Below are 22,973 nucleotides of genomic sequence, written 5' to 3' on the forward strand. Positions count from 1 at the left end.
CAGCGGCGGAGAGGGACAGGGGGGAAAGCGAGTCATAAAACCGGAATTTTCTCTCTCTCTCTTTTGTTGTTGTACATTTCAAACTCGGGATGCGCGGCGGGGAGCAGATAGGGACAGCATCGAGGACTGGACGGTCTCTAACAGGTCCGAAGCGCACTTTTCAACCACCCCCGTCATCCGACGAGAATATGATCCGGTCAAATCATATGGACATCCCTCATTATTCAATGAACACTGTCTCTCGCAACGCGTCGTTTACGCGCAGGAGTTAACCGGCGCTCTGCCACATTTGAAAGGTAAGAAAGAAGTGCGGATCGAGCTTCTCCACACCACTTGGTTTATGTTTTGTGGTTGTTGTTGTTTTTTTACGGAGTGCATTACTCGTTGGGAAGTCAGTTTTGGGGAGGATCGGGGGTTTGTACACACACACGCGCGCGCGCGCACACACACACCAGACATACACGCGCGCACACACACACGCACACACAAACACACACACACGCGCGCACACAACACACTCCGGCGTCTCCCCAAGCATGATGAGAAAATAACAGTGCAATTATCCCGAGCAAGTGACGATCGTAAAAAACGGGGACAAAAAAAAGGCAGCAGCTGGGACCGAGACGATGCTCCGGCACCTTGAAAACTCAACCCGGGGAGGGAATACAACTCTTTATATTTATTTATTGGGGCAGAAATTAAATAATAAGTTGTGTCTGTGTGTGTGTGTGTGTGTGTGTGTGTGTGTGTGTGCGTGTTTTTATTTTGTAACACCGTCTGTGCGTAAAACGGCTTTCGGGCGCACGGCTTCATCTTTTCAGCAACATAGTTTAAAAAAAATTTAAATAGAAAAGTCCAGCCCGTCACCCCCCCCCCCCCACCTCTCTCCGGTAAAGAGTGCACTACAAAACTTTTCTGCCGACACCCCGGCACTTGTGCTGAGCGAGTGCCGTGGGGAGGGAGTCAAGTTTACCGGCGCAGTTTATGTGTCAAAAAGAACTTGTGAGATGGAAGAAGAGCCGGTGAGACCTGCCATTTTGTGCAGTGATCGACCTCTTATGAATAAGCAGCCCGCATTCTGCTTTGACGAGACGTGACGACGGCATTCAGACCGAGTGGGGGGTAAACAACGCATGCCGGTCGTCAAATTGGCGTTTTTTGGGGTGTGGGAGGATTAGCCGGTGTCACCCTTGGGTGCAGATTTTTGAGAGGGTGTGTGTGTGTGTGTGTGGGGGGGGGGGGGGGGGGGGGGGTGAGAAAGTTCGAGCGAGTCGGTTAAAGGCGACAAGCCGCTGATAGATATCCGTTCCATGTGGAAATATAAAATGACGGACCCAATAAACCAATCCTAATTATATATATATTTTTTCCGTGGTGGGGTGTATGACATGTCATTGCACCCGCGCTTTCAGGAGGGGTTCTTTTCCTCCCCGCGGTGTCCTCTTTTAATTCATAGTGTGGGCTTTATTATTTCGGGGGTCCTAAAGATCCAGCAGGTCGAGCGCGTTTCGTGTGCAAAACCCCACATCGAGTCTCACATGTCCGAATCTGTGTTTTGAATGACGAGGTGGCTTGTGTGGCGGGGGCAGTGGGGCAGTATTGAATTATCAGTAATATGTGTCACCAGGGAAGAAGCTTGTAATCCCATTTATAATCCTCTGTCTCACCGTGCGTCTCGGCCGGGGAGGACCCTTGTCTCTTCCCCCTCGGAAGTGGAGTTGACCCCTGAGTGATCTGACCCGGGTTCTCCAGCCACTTCCAGCCGGCCACCAGCTCCTGCACAATGGCTGCGAGAAAAAAAAGGCTCATGTCATCCTTCTTAAAATACACAACAATGTCGTTTCCCACTGTTTCTCTCTAACCTTCGCCTAAAGTTGTCTCCAGTCACAGGGAGGAAAAAAATAAATACAAAATATTGCTTCTTCCTCATATTCATTGTGCACGTAGAGAGGATAAATAGATGTAGTGTGCTAGGTGAGATGCTGTCATTGTTTAATGGTATGCACAGGGCGGATATTATGTCTGAAATAGTGTCTGGGCGTAAACCCTTTTTGTCAGCTCCTTTCAGTCCCTCATTGGAGATGCAATAGCAAATAGATAGCTGTCTCCCCCCCCCCCCCAACCACTGCTCCTCACAGACCCGTTTGCCCTTTTACTGGACCTCTTTCTTCGTCGCTACAAGTGGAAATGTTGTCATGCTTCTCCGGTGAAAATATTTGGGAAAGAGATTGTGTGTGTGTGTGTGTGTGTTCTGCTTTTTGCAGAGAAAGGCCTCGCATTATTTAGAATTTTTTTCTCGCAGACTGGCCTGTTGTAGGAATTTCTGTGGTGCATTTTGTTGTCGAGGCCCTCCGTGGTTTGTGTGTGTGTGCATGGCAATTTATTTAATATTCATTAGTCCCACTCCAGATTCCTCGCATGCATCTACCAGTCAGGTTGCATTTTAATATTACATACGACTCGCTAATGAATTATCCAATTAATTGTCAACGTTGTTGTCATTAAAATAATTGTTCTTATGAAATATGCAAGCATTATTTATCCTCACTTCAAGTCAAACAGATGAGTTCACAATGTTTATGGATAGGATGCTTTTTTATTCTGCAGTGAGATTTATTGCAGCAGAAAGCGGCACGGCACGCTCTGCACACTCGCAACTTTCTCGGTCGACAGAGCTCAAAATCTGTCCTCGTCGGTACAACCGGCTTGATCCTCCCCCCCCTCCTGTATCGGTTGCTCTCCCACCTGTGCCTGTGTCAGTCATCGCTAAGGGGGGGGGGGGGGGGGGAGGCCCAGGGCCGTGACTGACGATGGCGATACGAGCCCCATTGGCTGAAAAACCCAGCCAAGGGGTGTGCGTGTTTGTGCCTCTGTGTGTGTGTGTGTGTGTGTGTGTGGGGCATGCAAAGGATGGCATCAAATCAGTCCTCTTTTCAGCAGGCTGTCAGTCAGTCGGCCAGCCACTCGGTTCACCGTGGAGTAGACCCACTCGACTGAAGCCGCCGCGTTGTCAGTCCCGATGCCCCGGCGAATCGTTTAACGCGATCACATTTATCTTTTGTTTTTTTGTAAAAAAAAAAAAAGAAGAAAAAAAAAGGAATGAAGCAGAATGAAGAAGAAGAAAAAAAGGCCATGACAGAAAAAAAAAATCATACACTCGTTAAACAAATGCGCATAAAGAGAGGACGGCGTGCGAGCAGAGAGAAACACACAAGCCCACAGCGAAGTGGTCGCATAAATGACATAATCTAGCAGTACGGGAAATGCACCCGTGTGTAATCAATCGGACAACACACAATTCAAGTTCGCACCAACGTGGTGCAGGCAGGCGGGCGGGCAGCCTTACCTCCTCGTGTAATTATAGGGGAGAGGGCTCCAGCTGCACGGGCTGCGAGGCCAGGGCTCCCAGTCCGCTGGGATCAGGGCGGTGGTGGGCAGGCCAGATCAGGCCGGCTCTGCTCATCAGCCAGCCATTAATTGATATGTGCAGCCATTGTGGAATACCCCCATCCCCTCCTCTCTCTCTCAATCTCTCTCTCCCTCTCTCCCTCTACGTTACCTACTCGGTGAAGGATGTGGATACTGGTGTCACTTTTTCTGGTTCCGATCTGCTCCTACACAGCGGGCATACAGTGTGTCTGTGTATGTGTGTGTCCCAAAAGGAGGGGGAGGCGTGGGGAGGCAAAGTGTTAAAGGGTGCTGTAACACACAGTCGTTAGTCTGGGTTGAGCCTTGTAGCTCCGTGACCTTGATCTCCAGAGTTCAAGCCAGACAGGCAAAGATGTCGGCGAGCCGGGGCTTGCAGTCGCTGCATGAGGCTAATATGACAGGCACACACACACACACACACACACACACACACACACACTCTCGTACACAATCGAGAGCACTGACTCAAACGAGGGACGTCAACTCAAGACGAGATTGTCCCGACCACAAAACGTCACACGGTACACACACATTAGACAGAAAACCTCAAAACGTCGGGGATAAATAAAAAAACAAACCACACATTTGTTGGAAATTATGTCATCAGATCAGAACATAGTTTTTTTCCCCTAAACCTTATTTCCCTCCACGGAATCTCAATTGTGATTTGTTTCCACTGTGACCTCGGTAGCTTTCCCCTGACCTCTGCTCGGCCTTTCTGTGGGTTCTCCTTCGGAACCAATCTGTGAACAGACAATCGTTCCAGTCGTCCTTTACATGTTCCACTTGTGTCTCATTCCAATGCACACTGAAACATGCACAATATCAAACGGAATATTGTAAAAATATAAAAAGCAAAAGGGTTATTAAAGAAGATACCATAATTTAGAAATGAATACCGGCTCCCGTATAAACGATCGGTTTAATTCACTGTTTGTTCAAACAAGAGTTCATGCTGGTTTGTGTGTGTGTGTGTGTGTGCAGTTTTAATGTGAAGCCCTCATACTGTACTTTTGAGTTGGACTGTATATTTTCCCCGGTATGATAGGGAGCAATGGTGGTGGCGGGAGGAGGGTGGGGGTAATCACGGACGTCAGTTTGCTCTCAGAGTAACGAGTGAGGGGCAGATGAGGCGCTGACAGATATCGGCTCGACTCAGGCAGTCCTCTCATGCCGGGGTGCCATCACATGGAGCGTCTGCCTGTCTGGGCAGCTGGGGAGGGTGGGGAGGGGTGGGGGGTCTGAATATCTGGATGGAATGGTGGGTTCGAAGTTGTCTCGGAAAGGAAAGAGGTTGGCACGCAAGTGGCACCCGGGGGAGAATCTCTATTATTATTATTATTATTTTTTTTAATCCTCTCGCAGTTTTTAACTGAGAATTTGTTGAACAAGCCTGTGGGAGCAACAGCGTTTGTGCACGTGTGCATGTGTGTATGTGTGTGTGTGTGTGTGTGTGTGTTTATCAGGCTTTGAGGAAGCCCAGTGTCCAGACGCTGCTCCTGGCTTTACCCCTCACACACTCTCTTTCTCTGTCTCTCTCTCTCTCTCTCTCTTTCTCTTTCTCTCTTTCTGTGTCATCAGTCGGCCAACAAGGAATGTGTCCTGTAAAAATAGAAAAGTAAACCACCGTACCCTCAACACCCTGTGATGTTCCTCCCTATTGTTTACCACGGGCTGAAGAAAATGATTGAATTAATCTTTAGTCTTATAATCCCCCCCCCCCCGCCCAAAAATTAATTTCTCATTTCAGCGTCAGGTCGTCTTTTTCTTCCTGCCTTTCTTTGCCGCGTCGATCGACGCCGCGTTTGTTTTTCCCGCCGTGTCGTTTCCTGCAGACGACAGCTTAGCACAAGCGGGCCAGCGCGCATCAATCAGGGGTCCTGGAGCAGAGGATTGCCGCTGCTTAGCATTCAGCCACGCTCGGCGATAAATACCTCCGGCGTCGCCCAGGCGTGGAGGTTGCGTTGCGTCGCAGGCCGCATCCGCGCCCGTCACGTCTGCGTCTCTGGCCGCCCCCTCCTCCCTCCTCACCGCGCTCGGATGTGACCCCTGAAAACTTTACAGACCCGCGCTAATGAGCGCAGCACAAGTAGCACAAGATGGAGGGAGAGAGGAAATCAGTAGAGAGAGAGAGGGAGAAGGGGGGTTTGGGGAGGGGGGCATCGTGAGGATGCTGGAGAGAGAACCCCTGCACCTTTAATTATGATCAAGAGGTTTTCACCAAAGGACGGAGGCGTTGCAGTTCTGTTGCGCTCGTAAATCTGGCCCCGGATGCCGTATATTGTGTCGAACGATTACTGTACGCCATTATAGTGCATATTCAACTGCCTCTCCAGCACCTGATTTGCATAATTGGATCTTTAATGAAACTTGCCTTGTGGAACCAAAAAATACCTCCCCACCCCCACCCCAACAAAAAAAAGGGAAATGGGGGAAAAAAATAAAATAAGAAGTGTTTTGGCGGGAGGGGTGTGTGTGTGTGTGTGGGGGGGGAAGAGAAATAACACAATGTCGGTGGATGTCTCCTCAAATATTAGTTAATTTCTTGAAAGAGGTGTGAGAAGGGGTAGTTGCTGAAGGTATGAGGAAGGGGAGAGGGGGGGGGGAGGTAAAGGGGAGGGGGAAGGGCAGTGACCTGCTCTGGCCCGGGCGCTCGCACATCAGCGGCAGTGCTACAAATAGGATGAGAAGTGACTGTGAAAGCTGTACATTCCCCGCCAGGTCTCGCGGGTTAAGACTACAATAGCGGGGTATTCTCTAGCCCGGGGGGGGGGGGCTCCTCTCCTCTCCTCTCCTCTGTCGACACTCGTTGCAGCGACTTGTTACTCGGAGAGGATGGATCTTTTGTAGAGGAGCCGATTTGCCGCTCGCCCCCCGCTGGAATCCCTCAGTCGCAAATATTTTGACAATGCCTAATCGGGAGCTGTCAGGTTTTTTTAGGGGGGGCTTTAGGCTCGGAGCGACTGTCTTTTTCCCCCTTCCCTTACATGTTTATATATTTGTGTATCTGTGTGCATGAAAAGCTCCCTGCACTTCTTCTGCTGACCACTTTGTTTGTGTCTCTGTCAACGCCTCCCCCCCCTCCCCCTTCCCCCTCCCCAGCCCCGCCTGATTGCTTTATTAAATTCCTACATGTCCCCGGTCCCCCACCCCCTCCGGTCGTGAGGAGGTGAAGGTTAAAATCCTCCGAGTGCCACTTTCACGCCAACGTGAGGGCAATGGATAATAGCGGGTCATTTGTCTTGTCTCGCTGAAGGACCCTGTCGCCTGACGGTGACAGCGAGAGAGGGCGAAGAAAAATAACTGTTTCTTTTTATTTAACCCCCCCCCCCCCAACTGTTCAAAAGTGGGACAGGCTGCTTGTTAAATCGAGTGCTGCTGTTTTAAAAACAACCCGGACGTTGAGCGGTGCGTTGAAGCGTTTTGCGCTCAGCCGCCCGCGAGCAGCGTGTTAACTGTGTGTGTGTGTGTGTGTGTGTGCGTGCGTGTGTGTATCATGATCCACTCCACATCCGTGGGAGTGGATCATGTGTCAAAGCGGTTTACAGGTGGCTGCAGGGCAGCGGCTCTACAGAGAGGTGGAGGGAAGGCAGGCGAGGTTCAAGTACCTCAGAGGCTCTGACGGCAGCAGCTGAGAGGACCCTTCAAAAGCCTCCTTATCGCACTCCTCGCGGCAGAGGTTCACTCCTTTTTTCTGCTTCTTCTTCTGCTCCTTGTTCTTCTGTCTCTCTGCACACACAGCCTCTCCGATTCATCTCTCCATCCCCTCTCCCACACCCCTCCTCACGTCTCACGTGACTCGTTGCCACATCGGTCGGCGAGCGCCGAGATGTTGCCCTAACTTTGTGATCGCCGGGTTCAGAAACTGTGTCTTCCTCGAGGGTTCACAGACTCTTTCCCATTTTAACTGGCTGCGATATTAAAGATGAGGAGAGAGGGGGACAACTCTTGTGAGATTAACGTTTTTTTCTTCTCCAATCCTGTAGCCGACGTCCCGGCGGTGGCAGCAGTTGCTTTTCCCTCAAAAGGCCGCGACCTTCCAGTCGGCTGGGGGGAGGGGGAATGGGTTACTGGTGAGCAAACACAAATCCCCCCTTTCGCCTCCGAATCGTGCCTTTATTTATACAAATTGTAGAATACTTAACTTTTAATATGAACAATTGGCAGTCGGAAAGGAAGAAAAACCACATTCTTGCTAGCGTACGAAGTAACGCTTTCACGGATAGAGAGAGAGAGAGAGACACAGACAGACAGAGAGAGAGAGAGAAGAGATAAATATACAGTAGGCAGAGCGATGACAGGACCGGGGGAGAGGGGGAGAAGAAGAAGGGAAAAAAAGAAAACACTTAGAGAGAAACGCAGCGATCAGAAAGGAGAGAAGGAGCGAGACAGAGAGACAGAGAGGAGGGATGATGTACTTAACGCTATCTGTAGGCTTCCTTCTCAACAAGCTGCTGCCACAGATCCTGGGAGCCCGCCTTGATAAATTCGGATTGATAAAAGTCACCGAAATGCCGGCCTGTCTGCACACCTCTATTAAGCGCCGGTACATTTGTCACAGCCAGTGGAAGTCAACCAAAGGGTTTTAATGTCACATCAGGCTGAATTAAAGACTCAATCGGAAGCCCTGAAAGGTTTAGGTTTTTATTTCAAGTGACAGTGGTGGTGGTACGACTGTGGCTGGCGCTCAAGATTACTGGGCTCTAGTCGATCAAGGCAGTCGTTTTACATTTTATATTTGGCTATTGGGAATTTTGTGATTATTCGTTGCTCATTTTAGCCTGGATGCTCATTTTGTATCTGATGACTTTGAGCGAGGGAGGGTGTGTGTGTGTGTGGTGGGGGGGATCTCATGTCTGGCATTATTTTCCTAATTCATTTTTTTTAATCAAGAGAAATTAGATCTATGCTGCATTAATCATCTGCCTTCCTTAATATAGCATACTGAGGGAGCATTTAAAAGAAAACAGAAAAAAGGGAGGAAAAAAAAAGCTGCATTAAAAAAAAAAAAAAAGATGCACAACTCTCCCCCCCCTGAGAAGCCCCCTTAATACCACATTACTGCTCTGCATTTATTCAAAAGTAAATAAGTAAAACTCAAAAGGCAAATGAGCATTCCGGGCGTTTACACACAGCCTTCTGTGAACGCCTGGCGCAGCCGCGACCACGTCTCCGAGGCGGAGTGCCACGAGACGCACAGTTAAGGGTTGCTACTGTGCTCGTTTTTTACATTTTTCTTAAAGGTAAATATATGTGTTGCCCTTATTTTTGAGGATGGGGATATTCGAAAACAAGACCATTTTTTGGGGTTTCTTTTTTTAAGGCTTTTAATTTTCCCGGAACATCATCAGACTGCAAAAAAAAGAAAAGAAGAAGGCCTCTGTGAAACATATTGGACACGTTTTGGAGGGGAGGGGCTGAATGTCCTGAATGTTCACTTCCTGGACAAAAATGTATAAATATATAGAACACAGCACAACCCCACCCCCCATAACTCTAAACAATAACCATCAGTTGCTGATGAAATCGCGATGACGAACGCAAACTTAAAAGGGACGCATCCAAAAATATATTATCCCTCTCCGCTCCCCCCCCCCTCCCACCACCCGTCCACGCACACGCTCACAAACAGCCAGTTCGATTCCCACCTGGTGTTGTGTCTAATTAGGTAAGATACACATCACATGCGCGTGGGCCGGCGCACGCACGCTTGCTGTGTGTTCGTGTCGGTGCGTCTGCTCTCCGAGAGCTGTCAAGTCTTTCGTGAACTACTTAAAAAATAATTTAAAAAAGGAAAAAAAGAATTTGTTGTTCAAGGTGGGAGCTAAATACTATTTATCTATTATTTATCTGCGTTATTACCGAGGTTGAGTTTAAAGCGGGAGCTTCTCTCCGACGTGGGAGAATTCCCCCGGCGCCCGACTCTCTCCTTTAATACCTCTTTTAAGTCGTACGATACGCTCCCACCCTGCAGGAAAAGAACACCTTTAACAGATCTCCCGCAATTTCCGAACAATTTTCTCAAATTATTCATCATTCTTATTTTCAAACGGCCCACCTCATCATCATCTTCTCTCTCCGCCCCCCCACACCCCCCTCATCTTCCTTCTTCCTCTCTTGTTTTTTTGATCCGTGTCTTTTTTGCAATTATTATTATTATTATTATTACTCTTGATCGTGAGCTGTGGTTGTTTTCTTCGCCTCAGGATTGTGTCTCTTTTGTTGTGTCGTTCACACAAATCGTAGTAATGGGGGAGAGAGTTAAGTGGAAGTGTTGTGGCCCGGGCCCTTGTTCGGCTTGTCTGCCGGCTGCTTTGGTAAACAGGACTGTCAGATCTGCGGAGAGAGGGAGAGAGAGAGAAAAAGCGAGAGAGAGAGAGGGGGGGCATTTGCATCCATAGTCTAGTTGAAGGCTCGCATGGGTTCATTCACACTCTTGAGTCCGCAACCCGTTCATGATGTGTCTGTGTGTGTGTGTGTGTGTGTGTGTGTGTGTGTGTGTCTTTGGAACTCTTTTCGAGGAAAGAATAGCAACACTTACAATTGTGTTTATGCCTCAGTTTGAACCGCCCCAACGTTGAACGCTGAACTGGGAAGTGGGTTACGAGAACACTGTGCTCGCCACATCGAGGATTGCTGAGATCTTGGGGGAAAGTTCCTGCACGGTGAAGAGGAAGAGGGACGGAGAACGAAACATGCAGGAAGACGGCTCGGCAGATTTGAAACTGGCCTCCTGAGCTCCGTGTCAGCCCCGCGAAATAATCTAAAGAACAAACAAAAAGTATATAAATACCGCGGCAAAAAAGAAATCCTTGTAGATCAAAAAGCTCTTCACCCACAGACCACCGTTATGAAAGAGACATCTTTTAGACCGGCTCTCAGGACAGACACCTGACACCACTCACGAAAACAAAGTAAATTATTACCATACAACCCGGTCTCACTCCCGACTCATCCGACGCCCTTTAGTGTCCGTACCAGCTTTCAACGGACTCCAATGTGGACCCATTTGAAGCCCTTATTAAATGCTCAGAGCCACTGACTTAGTGTGAAGAGCGAGCAGGTCCGCCCTGGGTTGGGTTGGCCACAACAACCACAGGACTTTCACCCAGGAGATAGCTGTTTGCATTCCTCGTGAAATTGAAAAGTAAGCGTCAATTAAAACGTCGGTCGTTAGTCACGTGACTTGTTTGGCGCTCGTTAGCCACGTGAGTCGTCGTCAATCCTCCCCCTCTCATTCAATTTACCAAACGTCTTACGATGACTGTTTGGTTTGCTGTAGCGCTGCGGAGCTAACAATAGCATGCTAACAATAGCACGCTAACAATAGCACGCTAACGATAGCATGCTAATGATAGCATGCTAACACACTGAACCGGGATGGTGGACATTGGTCATCTCAGTGCAAAGTCCAGTATTCAGCTCTACAAACTAGTTGTATAAACACACTTTAAAAAATAAATAAATGATTATGGACATTTTGCTGCAATGTCCGCGTTCGTTCGACCTCAGCACTGACATTTGATGAGTAAAACCTCATCAAAACCATTAGAAACCGAGGCCAAATCTGCTATCCCTTCAGCCCATATTAAAAACCTGGAAGCTCATCTTGCACCACTCCATAGTCACTGACACACTTCCACCTGCCCTGGACCTGAACTTATTCTGTCATACGGAGCCCTGCAACTCCGTAACTCGGCTCATGGCCCGGAGCCGCTTGTGATTCGGGCCCTGGAAAGGTGTAGGCCGTGAATCGGAGGTCGAGGCTGAGTTTATTTCTCTCCGTCTCCCTCGTAACCTCCCTCACTCTGATCGCCGATCAGCCCCCGAGGCGCTCTCTTGCCGGATCCCTGTGATTAGAGTAAATGCAGCCCACCGGCCCTCGCTGGATCTAGTGAACAGCGGCGAAAAGCCGCTGAGGAGTGAGCATGCGGGAAACATTGGACGACGGGAAGGCGAAGAGAGCCGACATACAGAGGCTAAGTGTTGGTGTATGATGGGCCATATGGGTGACAGCATCCTATATGCGTGGGTGTAAATCCATACTTGCATCATATCAGACATTAGGTAAAAAACAGGAGGTCCGGTGGAAGGATCTGTCCAGGAGGAGTGTGTGTTTCTTAATAGGTGTCCTGTGATAAGCCTGCATGTGCCGAGTCCTCCATGAGTTGGCTCTCTACAGCATTTACCGGTTACCTGTCGCGTGCACACACGTGTGTGTGTGTGTGTGTGTGTGTTTCCATGTGTGTCTCTTGATTCAGCTGAAGGCTCATGTTCACGCAGGAGCCCAGTGGAGAGCGGCCGAGGTCAGCCTCCTCCTCAACACCCCTTTTTTCATCCAATTTCTGTGGCTGCGGGCGGCCGCTTGCCGCGCTTTTGTTGCCGGAGGTAATCTGTGAAGTGATCTTAATTATGGAGGTTCGGCCTGTTACTCTCCGCTCCTCCCCCCCCCATCTTCTTCCTCTCTCTCTCTTTCTCTCTCCCTCTCTCTCGCACTCCCTCTCTTCTCATTCTTTCTCCCTCTGTCTTCCTCTCTGTACACGCTTTTAATCAAAGAGCGTAGTTAGCTCGTAATGAGGGCGAAGGGAGCATGTGCGCTGCTGCTTACACATGCTGCGAGGCTTCGAAGACGAGGAGGACGAGGAGGAGGAGAGTGAGGAAGGATGGGGTGGTTGGAGATACAAATAAGTGTAGGGGTTGTCAGGAAAATAGTTTGAAGTTTAAACTTGGTACAGAAAGTAGAGTTGGCCATTGCATACCAATATTCATTAATAATAACAGTATCAACATGTTTGGTTAAAGCCTATATAAGGAAGATATACAGTGTTGACACATTTTACAAATTTAACTGAAATTTCTAAATAAGTCAATTTGATTTCTACATACTCTATAAAAGCACATTATCACCAAATCATTTTTTTTATAACTGCATTTTTTTTGTTGTCTCGTCTGGAAGAAAACATATCCCAGAACACACACACACACAATTTTTTTATTATTATTAGTATTAATATGATTATTATTGTTATTATTATTATTATTATGTCATATTTAGAACAGAGCGCCGACACCACCACATAACATACAAATACAAAGTGCACAATTTATTTACCAAAAAAAAAGAAATAAATGGTGTATTCCTTTGAGGAGCAGTGAGAATGGTTGAGGATGGGATGGGGAGGCGGGGGAGAAGATGGGGGGGGGCAGAGAAGGAGCTCTGGGGGCTGTGGGAGAAAGGGAGTTAGACGGGATCCATTACACATAAACAGCCTCGGCATTGATGAGATGATCCGACGAGGATTAGGCCGACAATCCTGATGGACACTGAAAAGGTGACCACACGGGGAGGGGCGTGTGAGAGAGTGTCTGCGTGCACATGTGGCGCTCTGTATGTGTGTGTGTGTAGGGAGGGGAGGATGGGGGGGCTTGTAACACAATAGCATATGGCCTCATTATGATAACAGCCTCCCCACGTACACACACACACATACACACTCACACACCTCCTCCCAGTGCCGCCGCTGCTCTTTAAGGTCGCGCTGGGAGCCATTTCCAGGTCACAGCGAGGCCAAAGGGCAGCAGCTGGGGCACGGATGCCAATCGAGTGCAGGGCTCCGTTGCTCTGAGACGCTCTGGTTCTCCTCCTGTGAGACGTGTTGTGATGTCACTCGGACGCTTTCCTTGCTTTGTTATTGGTTGTCTCGGAATCTGAAGGGCAACATTTAATGGATTCAACAGGTTGTTATTTCACCTACGCGATACTATTTAGCAACAGCTTTTTTTTTTTTTAAAGTAATAATGCCAAACAGTTTAGTCTGTGCTGAGTTTAAGTGTGATGATTTATTGCTTTTTCTTTCTATGTTTTAAATAATTGTGAATCTTTGGGGGATTTGGAACTGTTTAGAAAATGAGCCAATGCTGAAACGACTAGCTGAGTAATCACATTTGTCACAAATCGTATGATTATTGGTTGAAGTCCTTTTGAAACCAAAGCTCAGAGGTTGCAGGTTCTCAGCACTAACTTCTACCAAACTGTTGGATATGTCAACTTGGATTTTGGAAACTTGTTATGGCTATTTTAGTATAATTATTATATTTTTTTGTGCAAATTTGTACAATTCAGAGAGCAAAGGAGTCGTGGAAGAATCATATAATATAATTATTTTATATATACTTTTGTGTCTTATTGATTGCTCATGAAACCTGAGGGAGTAATATCCTTGAGTGAAAAAGTGTTGTGTGACTTTTCTTTATCCGTCTGCAAGGTGGTTTGTGCGTTGAGTGTTTATGTGTGTGTGTGTGTGTGTTTGTGTGTGTTACACTGAGGCAGCTAATTCCTTCAGGGTCAAGGGGAGGGGCCAGGGGGTTAAATGGGGTTACAGGGGAGGTCAACGGTGATTAGCTGCCATCTGAACTAATGGCCAGAAGAACAAGAAGACGAAGAAGAAGGAGAAGAAGAGTGCTTGTATTCGGGTTATCAGTGTGTCGAAATCACTGTGTTCGTTTGTGTCACTATAACTCCGCCCCCACTCCCCCCCAACTGTCCCCTCCTTTCCCCATGTCCTTATATTATTAAAGGTTGCCTCCCTGCTTAAGTAAGGCAAAGCAGATGGCCCTTTTCATAAATCATGCTCATAAGATGATTACAGGCATCGCCGCCCACCATGCTCCTCTTCACATACGGTACAGTAGTGTACTGTTTTCTGCCTGCAAATTTGGCTGTATATGAAAAAAACTAAACAACAACAACAAAAGACCCAACGTTGGTGATTTTACCGACTCGGTGGGGTGGAAGGAGACGCCGCAGTTTGAACCCTGAAAGGTGAAAAGTCAAGAAAAAGGGGGTAAAAAAGCCGGCAAAAGATAAGATTACTTCCTCTGCCAGCATCTCCTCCTCTCAGCATCTCTCCCTCACTTTGTTATGTTCTCAAGCTTGGCGCAAAGTTGCTCAAACAGGATGTTAAATATATAGCACAGGGGAGGGAGAGAGGGAGAGGGAAGAGAGATGGAGGCGCAGCAAAAGGAACGGGTTGTGTGCATGCGGATTATGTCTGTGCCGTTGCACTATTCCTTGATGTATGCACCATGTCAGGCAGTCATTGTCTCTTGGGTAAAGAATGATAGTTCAAATACCTAGCATCTCTCCCCTGGTGCTCCAAATGCTCGCCTTTGAAGTTTTTATAATCCATCTATCATCTCCGAGCAGGGAGGGCACATGTTCTGTACCACTCAATTACCAAATTCTCTTTTTTGCCAGTTAAAATGAGACAGGAAGCGAATAATATGGCCGACCCTGAATAAAAAAATAAAAAAGGGGGGAGAGAGAGAAAGGGGAATGATGGGGGTGGGTCTAGAGAGAGAGAGAAAAGGGGGAGGAATTGCTTGAAATCCTGCGTTCCTGGCTTTCTCACGCACTTGATTGTGTCCCCTCGCTGCCTCTCATAACAGGAGAACAAAGCCTGTTTGTTGTGGGTGGAATGCCTAAAATGGTTCCTACTGTTACAATTATGAAGAATTTGATTGAATGTGTATTGTTTCAAGGGCTTGGCGATTTTGATCATTTTTTTCCTTTTTCTTTTTTTCTAAAGTGCCTCGGATTGTTGTTCGGCTCCCCTGCTAGAAATAATAACCAGTCACCTAATCACATTCCATTTGATTTCAACATTTCATTTGTTATAAGGGCTGGTAGATGTTGTGTTAAAAGCAAAACCAAAAAAGAGGAGGAAGAAGAAGAAAAAAACAAGAAGTAGTGTGTTTTGATGATAGATTATTTATTGCCGGCTTCTGATAGGTTTTCTGTCAGCGGCTGGATGGAGATTCTAATGAAGTTTGCTGCAGTTCTTGGTGTTAAAATCGCCTTTAATTGGCGAACGCTTTGTTGTGAGTCGCTTTAAAGCAGCACTGATGCGACCGGGAAGAGAGAAGAAAAAGAAAAGAAACTTCAGATAACCGTCTGAGAAAATAACAACAGCAGCGGTCGCAAATGATGTCTCTGAAAAATATTTAATTTACATACGCCACAGGCCCCCCTTTTTAAGGCGTCTACCTTTTAATTCTTTTTCATATTTAACACTCGATACGAAACAATAAAAAGCCTCACATCTCTTTGTCTGCATCTTCGTTTACATCCCCCCCCCCCCCCCCAACCCATCCTCCCAATCCGAAAGCATCCTCGCTGGGAAGAAGATGAAAAGATTGTTTTGAGAAACTCGAAAGGAAATTTGGCATTCTTTGGTTGCTTTCGAAACTTCCAATATTCTGCCCTAATTGTTTCAAACAAGTTATATATCTTCATTTGAGGGGAATGGGTGGGGGGTTTGCGAGGAGGGGGGGAGAGATGAAGAACACATCGGCTTCTTTCTTCCTGAATAAAAGGCAGCAGAACCCATCTGGTTGGGCGATCCACGGCTGGCCCTCTTGCGCTCATCGCTGAAATAATACTCCCTCTAATGACTCCCACATATTCTGAAATCTCCCTTTTGAAATTGGTCTTGGCAGATTATTTGCAGGTACTTGAGTTGCATCTGTTTGCAATTTTGCAAATGTGGAAGACTTTAATGCCGGGCAGGGGCGGGGAGCGGGAGAAGAGGCTATTTTGGGCTCTGGGATAACACCGGCTGTCAGTGCGAGCAGGGGGGGGGGGGTGGGTGGAGGGAGGGGGCAGCCTGTAGCCTGACCCAAATGGCCAGGTGACAGTGTGTTTGTAGTACATTGTCTCTACGCGGGGACCAGGACTGGCTTCACGTGGTGGGACGACTCGAGCCGAAGAGCGTTCCTCGAGTGTCTTGGCGCCGTCGGCACTTTGAGGCTCCACAACGTCACAGGAAGCCGGTTCAAAACAAAACCGACCACTTAGTGGACGGAGAAGCTCGAAGCCTGAAGACGGGGCGTGTTTGTTCGTGGCTCGAGAAGCGTCGTCATTTTGGTTTTTTTTTTCACACGGGTTTAACAAATACTTTTGAGAGCTGGTACCGACCCGTTTCAACCGGCGGCGTCATGACATCCAACCAACCAATCAATCTGCAACTTCTGCGTGACATGGGAGGTTGTTTGTGTGGTGTGGGGGGGAGCCACAACCCCCCCCCCCTGGCCCCTCCTCCTTTGTTTTAGCGCTCCAATCAAATGTGAGGACTTTGATCTAAACCCTCCAGTAACAGTACACCTGTCAAATATTCCGTGTCACTAAGGTTTACGGCCTCAGTGCAGAAGCTAAAGACTTTTGCACATACTTTAACTTTAGGAACACATTTCCACTGTTACAGCATATATATATATATATATATATATATATATTATATATATATATATTTACAATACATATGTATATCATAGATATTCATTCTCAGCGATCGGTTTTGTCAGGTATTTGTATTGTCCACTTCTAAAGTACAGTGATCAGCGAAGCTAAACCAAAGCTGAAATGATTGTGACTTTAGTCCTTATTATTTCTACCATGTGGTGAGCAGCTGACCAGCTTAAGCCTTCCTCCTTTATTCCCCCCCCCCCCCCCCCCGCTTTTAAAACTGTAATAAGGTGCCCTATTGTCCTATGGCAGGGTGCACTGGGGCCACAGCCGAGCCCACCCGGCTCTCTGTAATTGCATAGGTGGTTACAATTACATTAATTACATATTTCATCAATGTTGTTTATCCAGCCGCACGGTAAATGAAGAAACTTTTAACTCTGTCTTTTGTTTTTGCATCCCCCCCCACCCCACCCCACACTCAAACCATGTCCCCCCACCCCTCTTTCTCTTCTTCCCTCGCCTTGCTTTTGCCTTTGCTTTTTTGTGTGTGTGTGGTTGTTTTATTAGGAGCAAGGGGAGGGGAGGTGCCAGAGGAGGAATTATGCTGAAAGTGTATGCCTTGCAACTTTTCCCCTCCCTGTTGGAAATGTTTATTTGAACAGTAAGCTCATGATTTGAATATTTGTAATCCATGCTTAAATTTACAGGCCAGATGAACTTTTTGGCACAGAATGGCAACCATAAGTAGGATTTTGAGAAAAGCTTTACAAAATTTTAAGCCATGTGCAAGGCTTATATAATTTAGAGGTGGGGGGGGGGAGATATGCGCAAATAAAACAGGCTCTGTCTTATTTACTTTACACTCGCAGGGAGTTAAAAAAAAAACTGCATCGTATGGCGGCCTGAAGTATATGTGCGTTAGTTATGTCCTTGTGTCCGCACCATGAGAACTCCACTTAATCTAAAGCTAACACGCCGTGTAGGCAGGACTGAAGTCGCCACCGGAGCCACGGCCACTCCAACCGCTCTCCTGAGTCGGATGTAAAAGAGTGTGCTTCCATATTGACTTGGGCTGGCGGGGGGATGCCACCCATATTGTACCGCTGGGAGGGGGGTGGGTCACCGCGCCGCCCCCAGCAAGTGGAGAGGGCGATATATAGAGAGAGAGCGAGAGAGTGAGGGCAAGAGAGAGGTCACTGAAGCGGGCAGGAAAAAAGAAAAAAGAAAAAGGAAGGCTTTCTTAAATGATGCTAATCAGTCCGGAGGGGCCTGGCCCTCTCTCCCTCGTCAGCCTGCTGTAATTCAGATGTGCCGAGAACCTGGAATTAAATGTGTCACTGTGAGGCGGAACGTGCACGCTCTCTGTTTGCCTTGCATCCGTTTTCTCTCTCTCTCTCTCTCTGTGTGTGTGTGTGTGTGTGTGTGCGAGCGCACGGGGTGTTTTAGGGGTTAAGTAGAACCAAATTAGTCGACGGGAGGACTAACGGCAGCAGTGGCTTTCTGTGTGGCTACTTCTTGGTGAATGTCAAGATGATTTAGCTGCTCTTCCACTCGCCGTCTGTCTCTGAGCAGCGGCCCTCCAATCACCGCTCCGGGCTGTCTTGTTTCGTGGCCCTCCGCGCAACAAATGAATATTAAATCTTTGCACTGGGCAACTTCCCGCGCGCTGGCACGGTACAAAAAATACAAATCTCGAGTCAGAAATATGAGCGAGCGAGCGAGTGGTGGAGCCCAGAAACCCTGCAAGTTTGTTTGCGTACATTGCGTAGGGTCTTCTTCTTCTGTGGTGTCTGGTGATGGCGAAGAAAAAGAACCCCGTCTGCGTTAATTTACAAAGGGGGGGGGGGGGGTCTGGGGAGGGTTCTGACTGTCATTGATCATTTCTAAAATGATTCAGTGGGGGACTCTGTTCACTTTTGCAGCGACAACATACACTGTTACACGTGTAATTAAAACCAATGACCTTTAACTCATACAGGCACCACTACATCAAGGCTGACCAGGCCTGAGTTCATACAACACAACATAGATCTATGGAGCAACAGAAAGTGCCTTTTCTTTTTTTCTACAAAAGCATAGCAGATATATTTAAATAAATCAAAAAAAATATCACTTCCAAAATCGTGCACACTCATACACACACCTACACACACATACACACACATACACAGGCTTTCCAAGACCTTCACTGAAATACAGTGCGATCTTCCGTTGGCCAAATCCGGATCTACGTGAACGAGGAATAAGTAAAGACGTGTATAAATCTTAGCGAGCATTCAAACGTCATTTACACTTCGTACTTTGAACCTTTTTTCCGTCCTTTTACCCGAAAAAGACTAAAGCACCGAGATCCGCCGCCTCGTAGCGGTGATGAATGTCTCCCCGCGGGAGCGCGCCAAGGTGTCTGTGTTGTCTTTCTTGCCAGAGATGGCTGTACATGTGTGTGTGTGTGTGTGTGTGTGTGTGTAACATATTGCGTGTATGTGTGTGAGTAGGGGGGTGCGTATGCGCGTGCTTGCGGGGACGCCAGTTGGGCTAACAGCTGAATCATGGCTCAGCCGCTGCCCCTCGTAGTCCTTGGCAGTTAGCGGTGTGAAAAAGCCTTCTCTTTGAGGGCATTATATAGATTAATGTGCTGTGCCTCGGGCACAGACACACACACACATACACATACACCTCGCCAGGGAGGGATCCTGACCGTGTGTGCGTGTGTGTGTGTGTGTGTGTGAACAGAAGAGAATCAGTGGACTGCTGCAACGTAGGATTGTTGAGGTTTAAGCGTGTGTGTGTGTGATCGTATGGCATGTGAGATGGGACAGTTTGCGGGTGATGGTGGTGGTGGGGGGGGGGGAGGGGTGAACAAGATACTAGGGGAAGTGAGCGCTGCACGAGAGAGAGAGATTCATTCTCGTTCGATTTTCTTCACTCGTCGTGATTTTTAAACAACAGGAAATGACTCCAGGATTAAGGCTTCTTCATCATCAGTGAGTGTGTGTGTGTGTGTGTGTGTGTGTGAGACCGGGCTGCTTACCTGTTCATTCCGCTTCCTCAAGCCGGCAGAAGTGCAGTGAGATCCACAGATATTAGAGCGCCTCCTCGCTCTCTGCTTCATTAAACGGAGTCCGTGTGCAATAAATACAACATGGCATTCCAGTGTTGTGCGCCTGCTGCTTCCTGAGCACCTGGACCTGACTGTTCAGGATACTGGGTGTCTGCAGGAGCATTGGGGGGGGATTTTGTATCAGTGAATCCGAGGCCATGTTTCACGATGGACCGGCTGACCTGAGGAACCGTGCCCAACTCTGTCTCCGGCTCTCGGACGCAAAAACAGGACACGTACAACTTTTCAGGCCCCTGTTTCGTCCCCCCCCCCTCTCTATCTCTCTCCCTCACTCTCCCTCCCTCCCTCTCTCTCGCTCTCTCTCTCTCTCTCTCTCAGATTTCATGATTGCTCATATTTTGCATGTTCCCCCCCCCAACCATTTTCTTCACTCTCCTCACTTTACCCCTCTGCTGAGAAGTACAAGGGAGATTTTCCCTTATCGGGATTTTAGCACATTCCATTTAAGATTAGGCACATCTGTTGTTTTGTGTATGTGCGGCGCATGTGACTGTGACTTCTGGGATTTGTTTGCGTGTGATTTTTTTTCATCCCCCCCCTCCTCCCACATTTGCCTCTTCGACGTGTAGCGCCCATCACCACACAAACACGTGCTCTCCCCCCCCCCTCTCCCCCCTCTCTCCCCTCCAGCCAGCGGTCTAAATAATCTACTTTTGTCTGACAACGGCATCAAGTCGTGGAGGTGCACATATGCAGAAAGCTATTTGGAAAGGGCCTCCTCGTAGCTGTCAGCTTTTATTATGCGCCGAGGTGTCATGTTTGTTAGGAAGCTGAGTGCAGATGGCAGAGTGGAAGAAATGGATCACTAATTTTAACAATGATTAATGAACAGAGATGGAAAATGAATTACATCGGACTATTGGAGGCAAGGAATATTTTTTCTGAAAATGTTAACTTCGGCTGCCAGGCAGCCGGCCGTGCTGTGGGAGTGCGTTGAGGAGTGGGGAAGGGGATGTGTGTGTGTGTGCATTAAGGTGCAATCCCCCCCCCCCCTGCATCTTTTGTTGAATCAACACTTCACTGCTCTTGCCTATTACTTTACTGTTCGCCTGCTTAAACACTGCCGGCTTTATACACATTGTCTCCCCCCCCCCCCCCCCCCATGTGTATTTCACTACCAACCAAGGCACACACACTCTTTAATAAGGTAAACACAGGAAAGGTTAGACTGTCTTAAAATGTTAGCTTTTTTCATTACTTCGCAGTGCGCTCTTGATATCAAACCCCCAACGTAGCAGGTTCCATCGAGTCTCGGCAGCGTGCAAATTAAAAAAAATTATAATTTCAGATCAGTTTCCATCAAGTTAAGTGTAATTTAAAAAGCGTTTTAATTTGCACGGCGAACACTCCTGAACGAGAACGATTATTATTATTTTTGACGGTGAAAATCGGCGTGTTTACCTTCCGCGTAACCGCCGTTACGACATCACATGGCACGGTATAAAAAGCAGACGACCTGATCTGAGAAGAGCACCCCCCCACCCACCTACCACACACACATACACACACACACAGCACACCATCGCCCTGACTATTCGCGCTCTTTGTCGAGGTTCCTGCCGGGTGGGCAGCTGGTGGCTTGATGGGTAGACGTGAAGTATTTCGAATTTAATTAAGGGCCCGACGGGAGAAAACGGAGCGACTTCTAGAGGCGTCTTATGTTTGTGTACATGTGTGTGTGTTGTGCGTGCAAGAGACACACAGAGAGAGAGAGAGAGAGAGAGAGGATCTCGGGTTACGGCAGCATATGCTAAGCACTCAGAAAACATACACAATGCCTTTGGTGAACAAGGTAGTCGGTTTGCCCCTGGGAGCCAATTTAGAATGTGACTTAAGGCAATATCGTGGTTTTGTGTGTGTGTGTTTGTCTGTGTGTGTGTGAGCTTGTGTGTGTCTTACTCTCGATGCTCCGTTGAAACAGTAGTGGTGGGGTAGATCGGGGTGGCCCTCCTGCAGACCCTCCACATCTGTGTGCCCCCCTTGTTGGAGGACTGAGCCAGCTCCTCCACGCCTGGCTGCCTCCCCACATCCAGAGCTATGGGAATTAGTTGGACCCGCACTTTCTTTCCCAGTCAGACATTTCGAGTAATAATGTCCGCCATTTATCGTATTTTGCTGGAATATAATCTAAAAAATGTTTGAAAAAAAGAGTGCCACCTGCGTAAAGCCGTGACTGACAGGTGATCTTTAGTGCGGCAACGGCGCGGCATCGAGCGTTCGGCGGTTTAAAGATTGGAGGTAAATACACAAAAAGCGTGAACTCTCAGATTACCATCTGAGCAAACTTCAGCAGATTCTAGCAAACGTTTGAAATGTCACAAAAAAAAGTGGAATGTAAATCGTGAGTCGCGAAGAAACGGATCAATTAGCTTCTTCAGCAAAGACTGAAACGCTTTCAGCTTCTCCATCTTCAGGTGAAACGGGGAACAAATAATAATAGATACTGCTATTAAACTTTACAAGCTGATTAATCACATTAAGGCAATTATCTTTTGCATTAATAGTGTGATCAGAATGTATGTTTAAATATGCAAATAGGGCATTATCTTGTTAAATATGCGCTGCTTTGCATATGTTTTTAGAGCAAAACTAATTACACAAAGCAAGGTCCAAAATAAAATCATATTTTGCCGAAATATAAGAGCCAAAGGTTTACAAAGAAAAATATATATTTTTATCTATGTTTAAAAATATATATATTGTTGTATAAATCCAGCTATGGATGATATATGGTCAATGTGTAAAGTGTGGAGGTTGTAAGAGCTGCTGGAGTTTAGATTTCTAAATCAAAGTATGAGAAAAATAAATAATATAGAAGGAAAGATATTTATTGAAAAATGACATTTTCAAGACACTACAGTAGGGAAAACATAAATAACTAATATATATCACCGTTGGAACTTCCCCAGTTGATTACTTACGTGAAAACAATCATTTGTATAGTATCACACGTTTACTGAAATGTTATGTTTAAATATGAAATCAAGGCATTATATAATGGTAACTCTTTGTCTATTTGCATCTGTAGCAAAATAAATAAACACCTGACTTCTAAATGTGGACGTTTTTCACTCCCACTAGTAGGAAAGAAGACAATGTCTCAAGCACCACGGGGTGTCCAACCTTAGTTAAGCAGATATAAAAATATATATTATAGAAACATATCATGTACTTTTA

The 22,973-nt window shown here is 47.2% G+C and overlaps 1 protein-coding gene across 16 annotated transcripts in view; it reads left to right on the forward strand.

Moving 5' to 3' along the window:
• znf536 (zinc finger protein 536) overlaps window positions 1–22,973 on the forward strand; it is a 217,669-nt gene that overhangs the window by 693 nt on the left and 194,003 nt on the right. For 12 of the 16 annotated variants that reach the window (XM_056412193.1, XM_056412204.1, XM_056412203.1 and 9 more), the window contains exon 1: window positions 239–296. The exons of 2 other annotated variants lie outside the window; for them this stretch is intronic. The gene's annotated coding sequence lies outside the window, so the exon portion shown is untranslated. Of the gene's footprint in view, window positions 1–238; window positions 297–7,415; window positions 7,503–22,973 lie in introns of those variants that run through there. 2 more of the 16 variants (XM_056412194.1, XM_056412210.1) reach the window with 2 other exon arrangements.

This window comes from Pseudoliparis swirei, chromosome 4, assembly GCF_029220125.1.
Source record: "Pseudoliparis swirei isolate HS2019 ecotype Mariana Trench chromosome 4, NWPU_hadal_v1, whole genome shotgun sequence".
NCBI lineage: Eukaryota > Metazoa > Chordata > Actinopteri > Perciformes > Liparidae > Pseudoliparis > Pseudoliparis swirei.